Source organism: Rattus norvegicus, chromosome 8, assembly GCF_021556685.1.
Source record: "Rattus norvegicus strain SHRSP/BbbUtx chromosome 8, alternate assembly SHRSP_T2T, whole genome shotgun sequence".
Classification (NCBI taxonomy): domain Eukaryota; kingdom Metazoa; phylum Chordata; class Mammalia; order Rodentia; family Muridae; genus Rattus; species Rattus norvegicus.
Window position 1 is genome coordinate 66,107,054 of NC_141541.1, and position 17,860 is coordinate 66,124,913.

The 17,860-nt window shown below is 48.4% G+C and overlaps 1 long non-coding RNA gene across 1 annotated transcript in view; it reads left to right on the forward strand.

Annotated features, from left to right (window-relative positions):
• The first annotated feature begins 2,641 nt into the window (after positions 1–2,641).
• LOC103693105 (uncharacterized) overlaps positions 2,642–17,860 on the forward strand; it is a 32,695-nt gene continuing 17,476 nt past the window's right edge. The window contains exon 1 of the long non-coding RNA XR_015627279.1: positions 2,642–2,800. This is a non-coding gene — a long non-coding RNA (uncharacterized LOC103693105). The remainder of the gene's footprint in view (positions 2,801–17,860) is intronic.

Below are 17,860 nucleotides of genomic sequence, written 5' to 3' on the forward strand. Positions count from 1 at the left end.
ATCCCAGTAGCCACATGGTGGCTCACAACCATCTGTAATGAGATCTGATGCCCTCTTCTGGTGTCTGAAGACAGCTACAGTGTACTCATATAAATGATTTTTAAAATATATTATTTATATAAAATATTATTTCTATTTAAATAAATTACGTGTTTTATAATTTATTTTATATTATTTTAAAATACATAAATTATAATTTTATAAATATACAATGTAATTTATATTTATAAAATCTATGTATACGGTGTTTTGTCTGCATGGATGTCTGTGTGTCATGTGCATGCTTAGTGCATGCAGAAACCAGAAAAGGGTGTTAGATCCTCTGGAAATGGAGTTACAGATGGTAATGAGCCAGCATGTAGGTTCTGGGAATTGAACCTGGGTCCTTGAAGAGCAGCCATGGCTTTTAACCACCACACCATCTCTCCAGCCCTCTGCAGGGACCTAGGTCTTTGGAGTTTCTTAGGAGCTTTTCTGTTGAGCAGTAACTGCTTGAGAGGGGTGCATGGCCAATTGGGGATAGTTTCTGTGACTCAGCCGAACTTCTAGTGAGCTATGGAAGAGCCTCCAAGACTGGTACGGTCCTCAGCCAAGCATTTCCTGTTCATTTGGACCAGGCTCGGGCTCCTGATTATGCCACTTTCCCTCCTAGTCTTCCCAGGGTGAGAAAAGTGGTGAAAATGGGTGGGACCTGGAGGCATCTGAGGAACCCAGATCTGTGTCTGGAGCAGAGTCCTCAGCTGCTGGTGCCTATTGTGGTCTGGGCAGACTCCTTCCCTCCAGAGCTTCACAACGTCTAGTTTCTATTTATTCTCCATCTTATAGTTGCAGCCACAGCAGACTTCACAGCATCCTTAGGGAGACCTCAGATGAAGGAAAGGGATGGGTTTCAGTCCCCAAGTGAACATAGCAACTAGTGAGGAATGTGAGTCTAACCCTGACTCTTCCTGGGTCACTGGGTGTGACCTCTAGGGTGATCCCTGCCTTCCCTTTGGGAATGCTCAGGGCATCCTGATGACTGTAGAAGGGACTTGAGTGATTAAGCATGCTTCTTTGTCTCTACAAAGGCACCAGGAAAGGCCCAGCCAGGCAGAAGCCTTGTGTATCTAGGTATGACATGAGCCCATGATAGATCCCATGTAAATAAGCCATCAGACAGAGGGCAGCTTGGGACAAAGCTCTTCTCTGTTTGCCCTGAGGAGTAATCAGCACCAGGGCCCTCAGTCTGGCAGTGGGTAGATAGGATGCTAAGCTAGGCCCAGTGGCAAGCAGATCTGCGAGGATGGCCACTGGGTATCCACAGTGCCACGGATGGCTGGGGATGGGAGTAAGCCTCATCCCTCTACCTCTGTCTTAAGCATTCTATCTTGGAAACAAAGGAAGGGCAAAGTCTGTGAAGGACCAAAGGCTAGCCCCTGGGGAGCTCAGCTGGAGATCTCTGCTTTCCCTGACTGCTGCCATTCCTGGAACCCTGGCAGGCAATAGAGGCCTGTTGGTCTCTAAAATCCCTTTAGCCATTCCCTCTATCTGCCAGTCCGTGGGCCCTGAACTGCCCTCATGCCCTATGATCTCCCACCTTTCAGTCTTCCATTACTGTTCCTGGAACCCCCAGCCTTGATCCCTGTGATTTGTCTCCCTGGGATACGAGGAGGAGGATATGCTTCTAGATGGAGATTTCCTGATGACCCGGAGTGAGGCTCTCTGGGCTCATCACTCCTCAGCTAGGGGATAAATGGTGAGCATTGATGAGATGAGGCCAGGTCAGAGGTGGGAGCCTGGAGGTCACCCAATCTTTCTGGCATGCTCAGAAAAAGCTTTAGAGGGTATGTAGTTAGCTCCCCTGCAGTGGGACAGAATGGCAATGGGGGAGAAAGAAACCATTCTGCCAAGGTAGGGGCAGGGGTATATATGGTCTTGTGGGCCTGGCTGAAGTGCAGTGAACTCCACAAAGGCCAGAAGCCTCACCAGTGCGGCTCACAGCTATATCCCCAACACTGGGCCAGGTGCTCCGTACACTTTGATGAATAAGTCAGATGAAAAGAAGGACTGTCAGGAAGTGAGTCTGGACAACGTCATCGTGTGCCAGATCCCGTGAGCTAAGGCCCCAGATCTTTAACCCGCAGGTGCCAAGGAGTCATTGCAGGGCAGGGCGCAGGGGTGGGGGATGGTAGTGAGGAGGATAAGATGGGTGGGACCTGAGGTCTGGTTACTTCCCATACCTGCTCCTTACCTGCTTCAACCAAACCACCACACTCCATACTTTGGTGTTCAGAGCTCCTTCCGAAGCCTAATTTTAGTCTGTCATTATCTAGCTGAAGAAGAATATGGAGCCATCCCAGCTAGGGTGGGTGATCCCAGAGAGGGTGCCAGACAGGAGGTCTGTGGGTGTGGGCTTGTGGAAAGCAACTTGAAACAGCTAAATCAGCCTCAGGAAGCTCTTTTATGTCGGCATTGGTTAGGTAGGGAGGAAGAAACTTTGGGGGAGAAAACAAACACATTGTCAGGGTCACCAGTGGCAGTGAGCCAGTCCCACAAAGGGAATGACACAGGACCACATCCTGGAGGGGCTCGGTGCCAGAACTGCTGGCCTTGACCATGACAAGGGTTCTGCACTTAGATGGGCAGTTGCTCCAGCTTAAGCAGAGTGAATGGATTTAGAGAGGCACAGAGAGAAGGGAACATCTTCCAGGTTGGGCCTGCATCACCTTAGACAGACACGGGCCTGTTACTTGACCTAGCTGTTGCTCCTGCAGTTACAGATGTCATTCTTCAACTGTGGCGCTCCTTTCTCCCGACTCGAGTGAGTGTTTCCCTCCACAGCTGTACCCTTCTGGGGTCACTATGCCCTCCAAATGTGACTTATCTGATTTAAGATGTCTAGCAATGGGAAAAGACACACCAGACTTCACAAAAATCTAAATCCGGGACAGGCATGTATCTTAAATTGCTGTGTGGACAACGCGTGGCAATGATAGGTTTGCCTTGGTGTTGTTTTGCTTTATTTGAGGAGCGTCTGTCTGTGCAGCCCAGGCCTGGAACTCACTATGTGTTCCAGGCTGGCCTCAAACAGAGACTGCTTACCTCTGCCTCCAAGCGCTAAGATTAAAGGCATGTGCCACTACATCCGGATATTTAAAGAATCCATTTCTTATTTTTGTTTATGTATACATGCCACCTTCTTGGCTTTATGTGCACCGTGTGTGCAGGTGCCCTGGAAGCCAGAGGGTGTTGGATCTCCAGGCACTGGAGTTCCAGGTAAGTTGTAAACTGTCTGCGTGCCTCCCGGGAGAGGACCCAGGTCCTGTGAAAGAACACTGAGTGCTGTTAAATTCCGAGCCACCTCTCCAGTCCTCTTCCAATCTATTTATTTTAGTTTTGAGACAGAGTTACACTTTGTAACTCTGATAGGTCTGAAACACCCTGCGTAGACCTTGAATTCACAGAGGCTCCTTCTGTTGCTACTGTAGGCTACTGGGATTCCAGTTGAGTCTCTGCACCCAGCCAATTTCACCCATTAAAAAACAAACAAACAAACTTTTTCTTAATGTGACTTACTAGAAAATGTATACTTATCTACGTGGCTCAATAACACATCTCTCCTGGCCAGTGCCAGCGAGAATGGAGAATTTTGTCTTGTTCACAGCTGAATCTCCAGTAGCTAGAACAGTGTGGGACATATAGTAGGTGTTCAATAAGATATTCACAGATGGAATGAGGGAGCCATGTTCTGCAGGGAGAGACCCGTTCACCCAGTGGAACATATTTGTTGTTCGGAGCCTATGCGGTTCTTCCACCACTGGGTTACCGCCCCCATCTGTGCTTTTTAGCTTGTAGCTCTTCAGCTACTCAGCAGGGCAGCTCAAGGGGGACTAGGACGCCTGGGTGAATGCTCTGCTCCCTTGAGAGTTTTCTAAGTGGGGGACTTTCAATTCCTTCTGCTCAGGAAGCCTGGCAGCTTGCAAATAGTATGGAAATCACCTCTCCACACAGAGTTTGCATATGGGGCTGATGGAGACGCTTCCAGTCCACTTTCTGCCCCATGCTGGTCCCTAGGGACAAAAGAGGAAAAACTCTGAAGGCTTTGAGGTCCTAGTGGGGTTATGGTGACTCACAGGAGAATGGACCACCTTAGTCTTTCCCCCATGAACAAAGCCTTGTAGCCTGGAGCATCCTTGTCTCTCAAATCGAACAGGAGCCTAAAAATAGTCTGCAGTTCCAGCCTCCCCCACAGCCACCCGCGCCAAGCCGGGCCCTGCGCCCGCTAGCTCCTCCACAATCCAGACTGTCTGCACAATCTGCCCAAGCCACTGGCCGGCTCCTCTGTGCCCTGGCCCTGGGGACCCTGAGTCAGCACTCCTCTCTTAGGCCTGCTGAGGTCTGCCTCCTGTTCTGTTCACCCAAATAAACCGAGCCCACTAGTTCCTGGGCTTCCAGATGATGATGACCTAGACGCTTGGTTCTTGTGGGGACTTAGGCAAACTCCAGGTCCCCAGGCAATGGAACCTTTGGGGCAAAGCTGAGAGCACGTGAGAGAGCCTGCAGCATGTGGCAGAGAGTAGGATCCACTGTGGTTATGTGGGGGTGATTAAGCGGGATTGAGGAGGGGTATGAGGCCAGTGATGGCAGTTGGCTTCATCCTACGTACTATCTCCTTGGTAGAACGGTATCTCTGTCCAGCCTTGCATATTCCATGCAGCACTCAGGAGTTGCTCCCTATTTAAAGGCTTCCACACTTGTCTCTAAGAAGTCCTATGTCTTCCTTCCTTGAAATTCTTGGACTTTCCACTTTCTGGGCACTGCAGGGAACAGGGAGGCCTGTTCCCGTAGGCTCAGTGAGGGCAAGGCCTTTGTTGCAGATGTGAGACCAGGACTCCATATCCTGACTGCCACCTGGAGCCTTCCAGCTCTGGTCATGGATGCTGGGCACTGTAAGGGACATGCCACGTTTGCCATATATAATAGGCTCAGTCAAAAAAGAGCTTTTCTGTGGCAGAAATAAGTCTACAGGTGACACGGCAGAACTGTGAGTTCCCATGCTCAGAGCTAAGCAGGGTCCCTGCTACAGGAAGTGGGCCAGCAGAAGCCACAATCACCTTCCTCTCCCGGCTACAGCTTTAGGGGAAGCCAAGAGGAAGATATTGAGATCTTGGGGTGGTTCTTCCCACGGCTGATGCCAGAATTCTATCAACAAAGCCCCGTCTTGCCATGTCATTTCCCAGTAGCCCTTGGTGTAAATTCTACGGGAGAGGATGCCCGGGAGAACCAGCCTCATGCCCACAATGACCTGACCATTAGAGCCAGGCCTAGAAGCCAGGGCTCCTGACTACCTATTCCCACCTACACACAGGTCTTCGTCGTAGTCGTCGTCGTCATCGTGCCCCCCCCCCCCCGGAAAGCAGGGGTGGGCAGAATCTAAAGGGTTTCCATTGAGGTGTGGGGGAACATTTCAAAAGCTTGAAGTTTTCTCACCTCCGTGTCACCTCTGCTTCTCAGCAGATGTGAGACCTTTCCACTGTGCACACTGGCCCCTCAGGGTGGGTTTTTAAAACCTTTGCCCCTTGCTCTGAGTGTTCCCCTCTCCCAGCTACCGCAGAAGCCCTGACTCACTCTGCATCCTGCATGACTAGGTCTTGATCTAGTCTTCGTTTCTTTTTCTGTTGCTGTGAAGAAATATTCTGACAAAAGCAATTTTAGGGAGATAAAGCTTATTCTGACTCAAAGTTTAAGGGTTAACGTTCATTATGACCAAGAAGTCAGAAGGTAGCGGGACCCTGGATCAGTTGGTCATGTTGAGTAACACCTTTAAGAGGCAAAGAGCGGTGATCAGTGATCGGGTGATCAAATACTGTCCCACAGATCCCTCTCCACTTATCACCTAGGATCCCCTGACGAGGGCATGGACCCACCTCTAATTAACATGGTCTTTCCTCATTGGTTAATCTCATCTCCATCCTTCAGAGGCATGCCTACAGGCCATCTCCCAGAGGGTTCTAGGGAGTGTCAGGTTGGCCATCAATACCCATTACCACAGGGACCCAGACTCATTTCTCAGCTGGGACAAACTGTAGCTCTAGGAGAGTTTTCAGACGGCCTGGGAGTGAGGAGGTGTGGGGTCTGTTGCCTAACACAGCCCTTCCTGAACTCCACCTGCAGATTCTTGACCTTGCCTGGAGACTCCTACCCCTATCACAGGCCTAAGCACAGGCAGCGCAAGAAGAAAATGCAATGGGAGTTCTGTGCACACACACACAGGAGGGGGAGGGCAACATATGCATGCGTATAAGTGCACAGGCATGAACATCTGGGCTGCTCATTTGAGTAAACACACAGACATCTGTGCACATGTTCACTTCAGTCCTTGGGGAAGGGGTGGGTGTCAAGCTCTCTTCGTGTGCTGATAACTGGGAACCGGAAGATCCATGCTGAGAACACTACCCACACCTAGGGCTCTGGTTGGGGAACACTGGGCCGTGGTAATCTGCCAGCAAAGAAAGTCAGGGGCTTGCTGGGGATTTACTTAGATGCACTGTAGCCGGCCTGAGGCTGGGGCCAGGCGATCACTGGACTACAATGTGCCTCTGGGTGAGATGGCTGCAGGAAGGAAGCCGGACTATGTGCTCCACCCATGGAAAGCTTGGGACTATATGTCCCTAGGGAGGGCAGATCGTGACGACTAGGGCTGTTTCTGTCCCTGCAGGACAATGGGCCGGATGAGGGCCCAGCAGGTGTTCAGGTTTCCTGGGCTGAGACTTTCCTGGAATGTTCAACCTTTTTGATGTCCTAGGACCGAAGGGGATTCCACAGAAGCATGAGTTAGAGGGGCTAAGGATGCGAGTGCAGACAGGAAGTCCTTAGAGACACCAGGACACATTCTGTCCTTGTGTCTGAGTCAGGAGGCACACGAAGCCTGTCTCCTCCATCCCCCCAACACACAACCGTTGCCTGCTCAGAGCACCTGGTTTTTATGGACTGTGCTGGAAGAGGATGGTAGGATCAGGTAGAGCCAAGCCTGGCACCAGGCAAGGGCCACTTCTCTCTGCCAGACAGGATTAAAATCCTCCAGGCCTATTCCAGGGGCTGGGCTGACCCAGCAGAGCTTAAAGAGAGCATTCTGAAACATGTCACTTACCTCTACCTCCCACCAAAGAGGGACACTAATCAGTCAACCAGTCTAGGTTCAAAGTATTCAGGTTAACTGCTACTAAATGTAATAGAGGTGAACATGTATCAAGTAACACACACCTACCTGCCTAGGACTGTCAGGAATCAAGGTAGGATGACTCAGTGGGTGAAGGTGTTTGCTGCCAACCTCATGACCTGAGTTCGATCCTCCAGAACCCTCCTGGTGAAAGGAAAGAACTGGCTACCAAAAGTTCTCTTCTGACATCCACAGGCAGGCTGAGGCAAGTATACACAGTCAATTAATGTATGTCAAAATCATTTTAAAAGAGAAATATGACTTAGAGATTTTTCATAAGCTCTTGGAGATTGGTGCTGACCCCACCCCCACTCCCGTGTTTGTGTGTGTGTTACTAAATCTATGACTTCATACATGCTATAGACCCCACTACTGTGCTACATCCTCAAGTCCTCTTCCTGTCCTTTTAAGATTTTGAAACTGGGTCTTGCTAAGTTGTTTAGGCTGGTGTCAAATAGCCTGGCCTGGAGCTTGGCTCACAGTCACTTTGTCTCAGCCCTCGAGTTACAGGGTGCAGCCAGGTCCACTGTCTCCATATTCCGTTAAAGGAACTCAGGTCCAAGAAGGGGAAGTTGTTTACCAGAGCTTCATGGCTCAGAGGTCCCCAGGGGTTTTAGACTGACTTAGTTGATCTCTCTCATTTACACACTGCATAGCCAGCCACTGAGCACCTCTCACGGCTTAAGTGCGTGCTTAACACTGGGTGTACAGCAGAGATGGAGAAGAGCCGCTCTCTGGCAAGGTCACCAAGATCGAATCTGAGGCTGAACCAATTCCAGGGTCAGGGGTTCCCAGAAACAATTAGTTAGGACTTAAGGTTTGATCGTAAGAGGAAGGGGTTCGGATCACCTACCCCAAGACACATAGTACTTAGAGAGGTGAGGGCTCAGCCATTTTAATTTCTTTGGGACCAGAGATGACACTGGGTGGGATCTGGATCTGGCCCCTCTTCTTAGCTGGGATGTCTCATGGGGCAGGAAGGGGATGACAGCTTTGTTCTTTGCTGGTTCCCATCAGAACCATCCCAGGAAGGGCTGAAGTGTAGCTCAGTGGTACTTAACTGAAGATGCACAGGAGGGTGGGCGGTGGGGTGGTAGTTCACAGAGCAGCTGTTCTAAGGGGTGGAGGACACCCACATCCTGTCCCATTTCTGCCACATAAACATTTATGGGTTAGGAGCACCTCACGGGGGCCTGAGGCTGAATAAGACTGAATTAGAACTTAGTGGAAACCTCTGCCCACGGCTTTCTCCAGTGGGATCCTGTGGTCAGACCAGACCTAACTGCTAGTCCACACATGGCCAGCAATGTGTGCCAAATAGACACTGTTGGGAAGGAACACTCATCCTGGAGCCCTCAGGCCACATCCTGCCTCAGAAAGACCCTAGGAGGTACGGACTGATGGGAAGCTGGCTGCAATCACAACAGGACCTGGACAGAGGGGACTGAAGCTGGCTTTGAAGCTCTTTTCTTGTGTGACATTTGCTTGAAGCTGTGGACAAAGGGAGCACTCAACTAGATGGCCCCCAGGCCTCTCTGGGGCTTGCTTCTCCCACCTTCTTGCAGGGACATCGATGAGGTACGGGGCTTCTCGTGGCAAAGACTAATTAGTGTAACAGCTTTGCAGACAGACACAAATAGAAAGGCAAATCAGCCAGCCAGCTTTGTCCACTCCCGCCTGTTCCCGGTGAGACTGCTGGCCTTCACACATTCTTCATTGAGAGGAAATCCACATAAAAAACAAAAAACAAAAAACAAAAGCCCCAACAACTCACCAGTTTCAAGTGAGCAATCTACGGCTCTCATATATTCCCAGTACTGTGTGATACTTACCCCTAATCAATTCCAGAACACTCCCTCACTTATAAGAAACCCTGTTCCTACCAACAGTCACTTTCCTTTCCCCTCCTCCCCTTACTCTACTTCCTGTCTCCATGGATTTGTCTGGGTCACATGCCAGGAGACCTTTGTGTCTGGTTTCTTTCACTTAGCTTAATGCTTTAAGTGTCGTCCATGTTGAGGGACAGATCTACACTCCTCATGTTTTAGTGCTGACGACACATTCATAAACTCTGTCGTATTTGGTTTATCTAAACATCAGCCAACGGACATCCTGAGCAACTTCCACCTAGGGCTGTCGTGGATAATGTTGCGTGAAGGTCTGGGCAAAGTTTGTGTGTGTGAGATCATGTTTTTAATTCTTTGTGTATTTAACTGGAGTGGGATTGCACAATCATATGGTAACCCTGTTTGACTTTCAGGGAGATGCTAAGTTGCTTTCCAAGGGTAATAATACTATTTCATATTCCCACTTAGTAGCTTTCAATCACTACAGAACCTCACTAACTCATCTGTTTATTTGTATATAATGTATGTGTATACATGTTTGTATGCACATATGTGTGCACATTCATATTTGTACTGGAGGTTGATATCCCCCTTTGGGACAGAGCCAAGCTCTGAAGAGTCTCCCAGGCCCTTGTTTGGTGTGTGTGTGTGTGGGGCTAAGTGACAAAGATCCCCAGGGTCTGCACAAGCTGGTTTCTCTTCTGCCTCCCTCTGTTCTCCCTTTCTTGTCCCCTCGAGGGTGGAGTTCTGGGTTTTCGATGGTGCTAGGGCTGACTCTCAGCCAACCCATCTTGATTCCCAAGGGTGAGGGAGGGCTAACCTGGAGGTAGGAGGCCCGGGTGAGCAGGACCAAGCCTGGCTGACACATGATGTCAGAGCTCTGCCTTGCTTTCATAACTCCTGGCACAGAGTTGCGGGCTGTTATAGGTAGCCTGGGAAGGTTTACTCAGTGAACTCATGCTTTGTAGAGCTAAGGTGAGGCCAGTGACTCTCAATCCACATTTGCCTTGACTCAGAGTGTCCCAGTGAGTCACCGACCATATCATAAGTCATATGCTTACGTAGGTGTGTGTGTGTGTGTGTGTGTGTGTGTGTGTGTAACATCCTGTTCTCTCAGCATGCGCTTGGTACTACTAAAGGCAAAGGTAGTGCCTATAAAGTATTAAAGGTAGCCTGACAGGATGCTCAGGCCTTGCCTAAGCCTAGAGGGTCATTTCTTTACACAGTGACCAGTGGGCTCTGAGGCCACATCCATTAAAGATGCTTCCACCTTAAGGCCTTGGAAATTCTTGGCTTGTCAGGGATCTTGTGGCTCTGTGAGAGGTGTCTGACATTATATGCCTGGCTTGCTCAGATCTCCCAGTGGGTATGGTAATGTGTTGGGAACTCTGTGCTCTGGAAGAGGGACCCACCAGGCTAGAGAGAGGCTCCCTTAACCTCCTTCCCCTGACCCCCACCCTGATCACTCAGGAGTGACTTCAGGTACTGAGAAGAGGCCCAGCGTCTCTCAAGTCCACACTTACTCTTGTGCTCACTGCTGTCTTCTTTTTCCTTTGTCACAGGGCTGATCTGTCTCCAGTCAGATTCTAGAGGGCCATCATGCAGAAATGCAAGTGGTAGGGAAATTCCAGATGCTGTCACTAAAGTGCCCCCCAGCCCCAGCCTCAGGATGGTTCACTTCCCCATCATGCACTCCAATCAGGCTTCAGGGACAGTTTCTGCGTCCTTAGCAAGGGGCCTCTGAGGTCTGGCTTTTCCTGGGGGCCTGCCTTGGGGTTAAACACCAAGGAATTGGGGTTTTGACACTGTTAGGTGCTGATCATGGCCAAAATCCCCCCAACCCTCCCAACTCAATGGTCTCAAGCATAAACGCCTATGTCACCCCTGCCAGACAGGCTTTCATGGCTTGAAGGATTGACCTCAGGATGATACCAGGATGCACCCATGAGCTCTGAGCTCTGTGCCTTCAGGACAAGCTCATTAGTTAGAGTTGGGGGTTCAGAGCTCTGACAGGCAGACTGGACATAGAGGGGACCCATTTATAAAGGGGAGGTACTTTGCTGGTACACAGGTGTTACCAAGCTAGTCTAAGTGACCCTTTATTCTGTGAGCTGATCAAGGAAATTGACTGGGGCAAAACAATAGGAAGTAAAAGGACCTTTGCTCTGCGTCTGTCTGCACAGGTGGGCGAGGCAGGAAGGCAGAGAGCAGTGAGAGCTTCTGAGGGGACCCAAGGGCTCAGTCAAACATCAAGAACTTCCCTGAAGCCAGTAAAGGAGCTGTGAGGGAGCCTCCCAAAGACCTACACATCTGTGCAGGGTCTCTTCTTGCACAAAACTGGCACAGGTCTCTGAGGCATCCAGGAACTCCTACACCTCCACCCTATAGCAGATGGTAGCTGACTCAGCCCTTGCCTGTGTGGGGGGGTTCCCTGTGAGCCTGAGCCTGGGCTGCCTCTCCTGAGCTGCCCTCTGTCAGCACCCGAGCATCCCTTGTTGGAGTCTGGCTGTCCTACAGCATGTTTCTGCTGGCATCTGGGGAATTCTACCCATCTTACAGCCTCTGAGGAGCTGTCGCCATGGACCAAAGGCTGCAGCCAGGAGAGAAGAGAGCCTTCTCCCAAACTTGAGCTCTGCCAGTGTTTGGCTGGCTCCGCTGCCTTTCCTCAGCTATATTTGAAACTTTCCAGCTGAGCTGCTGACCTCAAACACACCTTCAGAGAGGGTGACCTTGACAGAGGCAGGAAGTGGAGCTAGCCCAGGTCCTTCATGCTGTGGATCCCCCTTCTGAAGGAGACAGGGTGGGAGAGAGCTGAAATGAGATGAATTCTGAGCCCTTTGGCTTGGGGCTCTGCTGGGGGGGGGGGCTGAGTTGATCTGACAGTGAAGAGCAACATGTCACAACTTTTTTGTGACTTCTGTGCCAGGGGGTATCCTACAGAGACCTGCATGCACACAGCACAAATACCTGGTAATTCCTGTGACAGGAAAGGACTGGAAACACCCTTCATACTCCACCAGAGGGGATTGGTAGCAGCTATGACAAGTCCTTGTGCTGGAATACTACGCAGCTGTCAAAAGGGAAGGCAAAGGTTTCCTATGAATGAATGTGTCAAACCACGCTGGGATTTTTGTTGAGTGAAAAAGCAAGTACAAGTCATTTTAGAACAGAGACAATAATGGGTCACTAGGCCAAGGTGAAATCAGCATGCCCAGTGTGCCTGTAGCTTGGGAGAGGCCCTGCGCTCAGGGAAGAAACTGAAAATTGCCAGGGACCATGGGAAAGTTTTGTGCTTAACAGCCACTGTCTTAGTCAAGCCTTGTGCTCCTGCACTCAACCCCATTTACAGATGTGGGAATGTAGCACAGAGAATGAGGGAACATGCTCAGAGCCACACAGCAGAATTAGGGCCAGAGAAAGACTCCACCAGGCTAGATACTGAGCCAATGCCAAAACCACATCAATCACTTTTTATTTTTTTTCCTCTCCATCTTTATTAAATTCGGTATTTCTTATTTACATTTCAAATATTGTTCCCTTTCCTGGTTTCCAGGCCAACATCCCCATAACCCTTCTCGATCCCCTTCTAAGAATGTGGGTGTTCCCCTCCCCATCTTCCCCCCATTCATGCCCTCCCCCGAACAATCCCGTTCACTGAGGGTCCAGCCTTGGCAGGGCCAAGGGCTTCCCCTTCCACTGGTATCCCTACTAGGCTATTCATTGCTACCTATGAATTTGGAGCCCAGGGTCAGTCCATATAGTCTTTGGGTAGTGGCTTAGTCCCTGGAAGCTCTGGTTGGTTGGCATTGTTGTTCATATGGGGTCTCAAGCCCCTTCAGCTCTTTCAGTCCTTTCTCTGATTCTTTCAATGGGGGTCCCGCTCTCAGTTCAGTGGTTTGCTGCTGGCATTCACCTATGTATTTGCCATACTCTGGCTGTGTCTCTCAGGAGAGATCTACATCCGGTTCCTGTCAGCCTGAACCTCTTTGCTTCATCCATCTTATCTAGTTTGGTGGCTGTATACGTATGGGCCACATGTGGGGCAGGCTCTGAATGGGCGTTCCTTCAGTTTCTGTTCTAAACTTTGCCTCCCTATCTTCTCCTAAGGGTATTCTTTTAAAGAAGGAGAGAAGCATCCACATTTTGGTCATCCTTCTTGAGTTTCATGTGTTCTGTGCATCTTGGGTAATTCAAGCATTCGGGCTAATATCCACTTATCAATGAGTGCATACCATGTGTGTTTTTCTGTGATTGGGTTACCTCACTCAGGATGATATTTTCCAGTTCTATATATTTGCCTATGAATTTTATAAAGTCATTGGTTTTGATAGCTGAGTAGTAGTCCATTGTGTAGATGTACCATATTTTCTGTATCCATTCCTCTGTTGAAGGGCATCTGGGTTCTTTCCAGCTTCTGGCTATTATAAGTAAGGCTGCTATGAACATAGTGGAGCATGTGTCTTTGTTGTATGTTGGAGCATCTTTTGGGTATATGCCCAAGAGAAGTATAGCTGCTGGGTCCTCAGGTAGTTCAATGTCCAATTTTCTGAGGAACCTCCAGACTGATTTCCAGAATGGTTGTACCAGTCTGCAATCCCACCAACAATGGAGGAGTGTTCCTCTTTCTCCACATCCTCGCCAGCATCTGCTGTTGTCGGAGTTTTTGATCTTAGCCATTCTGACTGGTGTGAGGTGGAATCTCAGGGTTGTTTTGATTTGCATTTCCCTTATGACTAAAGATGTTGAACATTTCTTTAGGTGTTTCTCAGACATTCGGCATTCCTCAGCTGTGAATTCTTTGTTTAGCTCTGAACTCCATTTTTTTTTTCTTTTTTCTTTTTTTCGGAGCTGGGGACCAAACCCAGGGCCTTGCGCTTGCTAGGCAAGCGCTCTACCACTGAGCTAAATCCCCAACCCCTCCATTTTTTAATAAGGTTATTTATTTGTCTCCCTGCAATCTAACTTCGTGAGTTTTTTGTATATTTTGGCTATAAGTCCTCTATCTGTTGTAGGATTGGTAAAGATCTTTCCCAATCTGTCAGTTGCCATTTTAACCTAACAACAGTGTCCTTTGCCTTACAGAAGCTTTGTAGTTTTATGAGATTCCATAAGATTGATTCTTTTTTTTTCTTTTTTCTTTTTTTTGGAGCTGGGGACCGAACCCAGGGCCTTGCGGTTGCTAGGCAAGCGCTCTACCACTGAGCTAAATCCCCAACCCCAAGATCGATTCTTGATCTTAGAGCATAAGCCATTGGTGTTTTGTTCAGGAAATTTTCTCCAGTGCCCATGTGTTTGAGATTCTTCCCCACTTTTTCTTCTATTATTTTGAGTGTATCTGGTTTGATGTAGAGGTCCTTGATCCACTTGGACTTAAGCTTTGTACAGGGTGACAAGAATGGATCCATCTGCATTCTCCTACATGCTGACCTCCAGTTGAACCAGCACCATTTGCTGAAAATGCTATCTTCTTTCCATTGGATGGTTTTGGCTCCTTTGTCAAAAATCAAGTGCCCATAGGTGTGTGGGTTCATTTCTGGGTCTTTGATTCTATTCCACTGGTCTATCTGCCTGTCTCTGTACCAATACCATACAGTTTTTATCACTATTGCTCTGTAATACTGCTTGAGTTCAGGGATAGTGATTCCCCCGGAAGTCCTTTTATTGTTGAGGATTGTTTTAGCTATCCTGGGTTTTTTGTTATTCCAGATGAATTTGCAAATTGTTCCATCTAACTCTATGAAGAATTGGGTTGGAATTTTGATGGGGATTGCATTGAATCTGTAGATTGCTTTTGGTAAAATGGTCATTTTTACTATATTAATCCTGCCAATCCATGAGCATGGGTGATCTTTCCGTCTTCTGAGATCTTCTTCAATTTCTTTTTTCAGAGGCTTGAAGTTCTTATCATACAGATCTTTCCCTTGCTTGGTTAAAGTCACACTGAGGTATTTTATGTTATTTGGGTCTATTATGAAGGGCATCGTTTCCCTAATTTCTTTCTCAGCTTGTTTCTCTTTTGTGTAGACAAAGGCTACTGATTTATTTGAGTTAATTTTATACCCAGCCACTTTGCTGAAGGTGTTTATCAGGTTTAGTAGTTCTCTGGTGGAACTTTTGGGGTCACTTAAATATAAATCATATCATCTGCAAATAGTGATATTTTGACTTCTTCCTTTCCAATCTGTATCCCTTTGATCTGTCTGATTGCTCTGGCTAGGACTTCGAGAACTATATTAAATAAGTAGGGAGAGAGTGGGCACACTTGTCTAGTCCCTGATTTTAGTGGGATTACTTCGAGTTTCTCTCCATCTAGTTTAATGTTAGCTACTGGTTAACTGTACATGTCTTTTACTATGTTTGCATATGGGCCTTGAAGTCCTGTTCTTTCCAGGACTCTTATCATGAAGCAGTGTTGAATTTTGTCAAATGCTTTCTCAGCATCTAATGAAACACTTTTTAATCTTTTAGACAGGCTTTCATTAAGTAGCTCTGGCTAGCTTAGAACTCACTAGGTAGACGAGGCTAACCCAGAGCTTACTGAGATCCACCAGTTTATGCTACTACTACTCAGTCACTTTTCTTTTGCCTTTTAAAGTGGTTACTGATGGAATGGGTCGACTGGAGGGGAGGGGTGGTGGAAGGCATTATGAAAAACCCAGGAGGCTGTTCCAAGCTGGTCATTCAGATGAGAGTGAGGGCTGAGACATCACCAGTGGGAGCTGACACACGGAGCTCTGGGCTTGATTCTCAGCGCGGAGGAAACTGTCCATGAGGGCTTTAGTGTCCATGTAGCAGATAGGAAGTCGGATGTGGAGATGTGTTGGAGCTGCAGAGATAAGTCAGTGGTTTGCTGCTCTTCCAGAGGACCTGAGTTCAGTCCCTGGCACTGTCAGATGCTCACAGCTGTCCATAACTCCAGCTCCAGGTTCCGATGCCTCTGGGTTCTGCACTCACATGCACATATTCACAGGCAAGCATGCACACCTTCACAGAATACAGATAAGCCTTTACAAAGGAACTAAGAGATTGGGTGGTGAACTGGAGAGGGTGCTGAGGAAGACGGAGCCTAGGACTGTGCATCCATTCATTAACTTCTTCATGTTCCTGAACGTTGGGCTGGGCCACAGGTGCTGTTTCCAAGCTGAGTTTGTGTCTGTTATCACGTCAGAGTTTCATCCCCGCTGGTGGATCTAGGTGCTGGAGATTAAGCAACAGGGAGGGGCTGGAGAGATGGCTCAGCAGTTCAGAGCACAGGCTGCTCTTTCTAGAGGACCTGGGCTCAACCCCCAGCACCCTCATGGTGGCTAACAACCTTTTGTAACTCCAGTTCCAGAGTACCTGACACCCTCTTCTGGTCTCCATGGGCACAGCACACATATGATACACAGACATATATGCAAGCAAAACACCCATACGTATAAAATTTAAAAGAAAATATGATTAAGAAATGCATGATTCCCTGGGAGATCCACATGGTTGAAGGGGAAAACCAACTCCCTAAAGTTGTCCTCCGATCTCTACACATACACTGTGGAGTCTTCCTATCTATGCACACAAAATAAACAAATTTTTGTTTTGTTTTCAAGAAAAAAATGTGATGATAGTTTGTTAAAACCATGGGAAGACAAAGACAGGTCAGTATGATTGGCAAGTCAGTATGATTGACAGGTTAGTATGACTGATGGGTGAGTATGATTGACAGGTCAGTATGAGTGACAGGTCATTATGACTGACAGACTCTACCAAGGAGATCTCTAAAATGTTAAGTGGGGTTGTCATGGACACTTAGATGTTTGAACAAAGATTTGGAGAGGAAGTGAGCACTGTAGATAACAAGGGGAGGCAGAGGTCTAGATGGGGAAGGGAGTGGATCTGACATGTTTCAGAAGCAGAAGTGTGGTAGATGCTATCCCTAAGACCAGCAATGTCCACTTCTTTACTTCCGGGCCTAGAAGAGGCTAGGCACAATGTGAGATCACTGTAACCATTAAGATGGGAGAGGAGGAGGTGGATAGCCCTTCCAAACCGAATCATCTTTGAGTAGATGAGTGATCCCTCCAGTGTCTGATAGCAGGTGATGCTGCATGTGACCCAGAGTCAGGATGACGTTGACTCTGTGGATGGAGTCCTGAAACAGAACTATGCCCGCATTCCTGTGTACAGAGGACAGACTTTTATGTGTTGCTGGGCAAAAATGAGAGTTATAGATGTCCCCAGGGACATTTCAATCAAACAATTGACTTCTAACTTGAGAGGAATGAGAAGCCTTGGGCAAGGTTTAGGTAGGATGGAGATGGGACCCCATGGCATCTTATTGGCAGTGAGCAAACTGGCTAGAACAGAAGTGACCAAGGTAGAACAAGGATGTTGTCAAGAGTCTCTGAGATGATCCAGATAGGAAAGGATGCCACTTGACTTGGTTCAAAGTGGTGGCAGTGGCCAGATGCTGGTGTCCTTGCACACTTATTGGTGGATTAGAGAGGAGGAGCAGACCATGGTGTTCCCACAGTTTTTGATCAGAGAAATAAGGAGAGAATGGCCACGCTGGGCTGGTAGAAAACTAGGGATCAGGGGAGAGGCTGGGGCACTGCAGCTGGAGCACTGGAGAGACTACAGTGACAGCAGGTAAATGGCAGGTGGTCAGGTGTGAACTTTGGCAGGTGGTCAGGTGTGAACTTTGGCAGGTGGTCAGGTGTGAACTTTGGCAGGTGGTCAGGTGTGAACTTTGGCAGGTGATCAGGTGTGAACTTTGGCAGGTGATCAGGTGTGAACTTTGGCAGGTGATCAAGTGTGAACTTTGATAGTACCTCAGAAA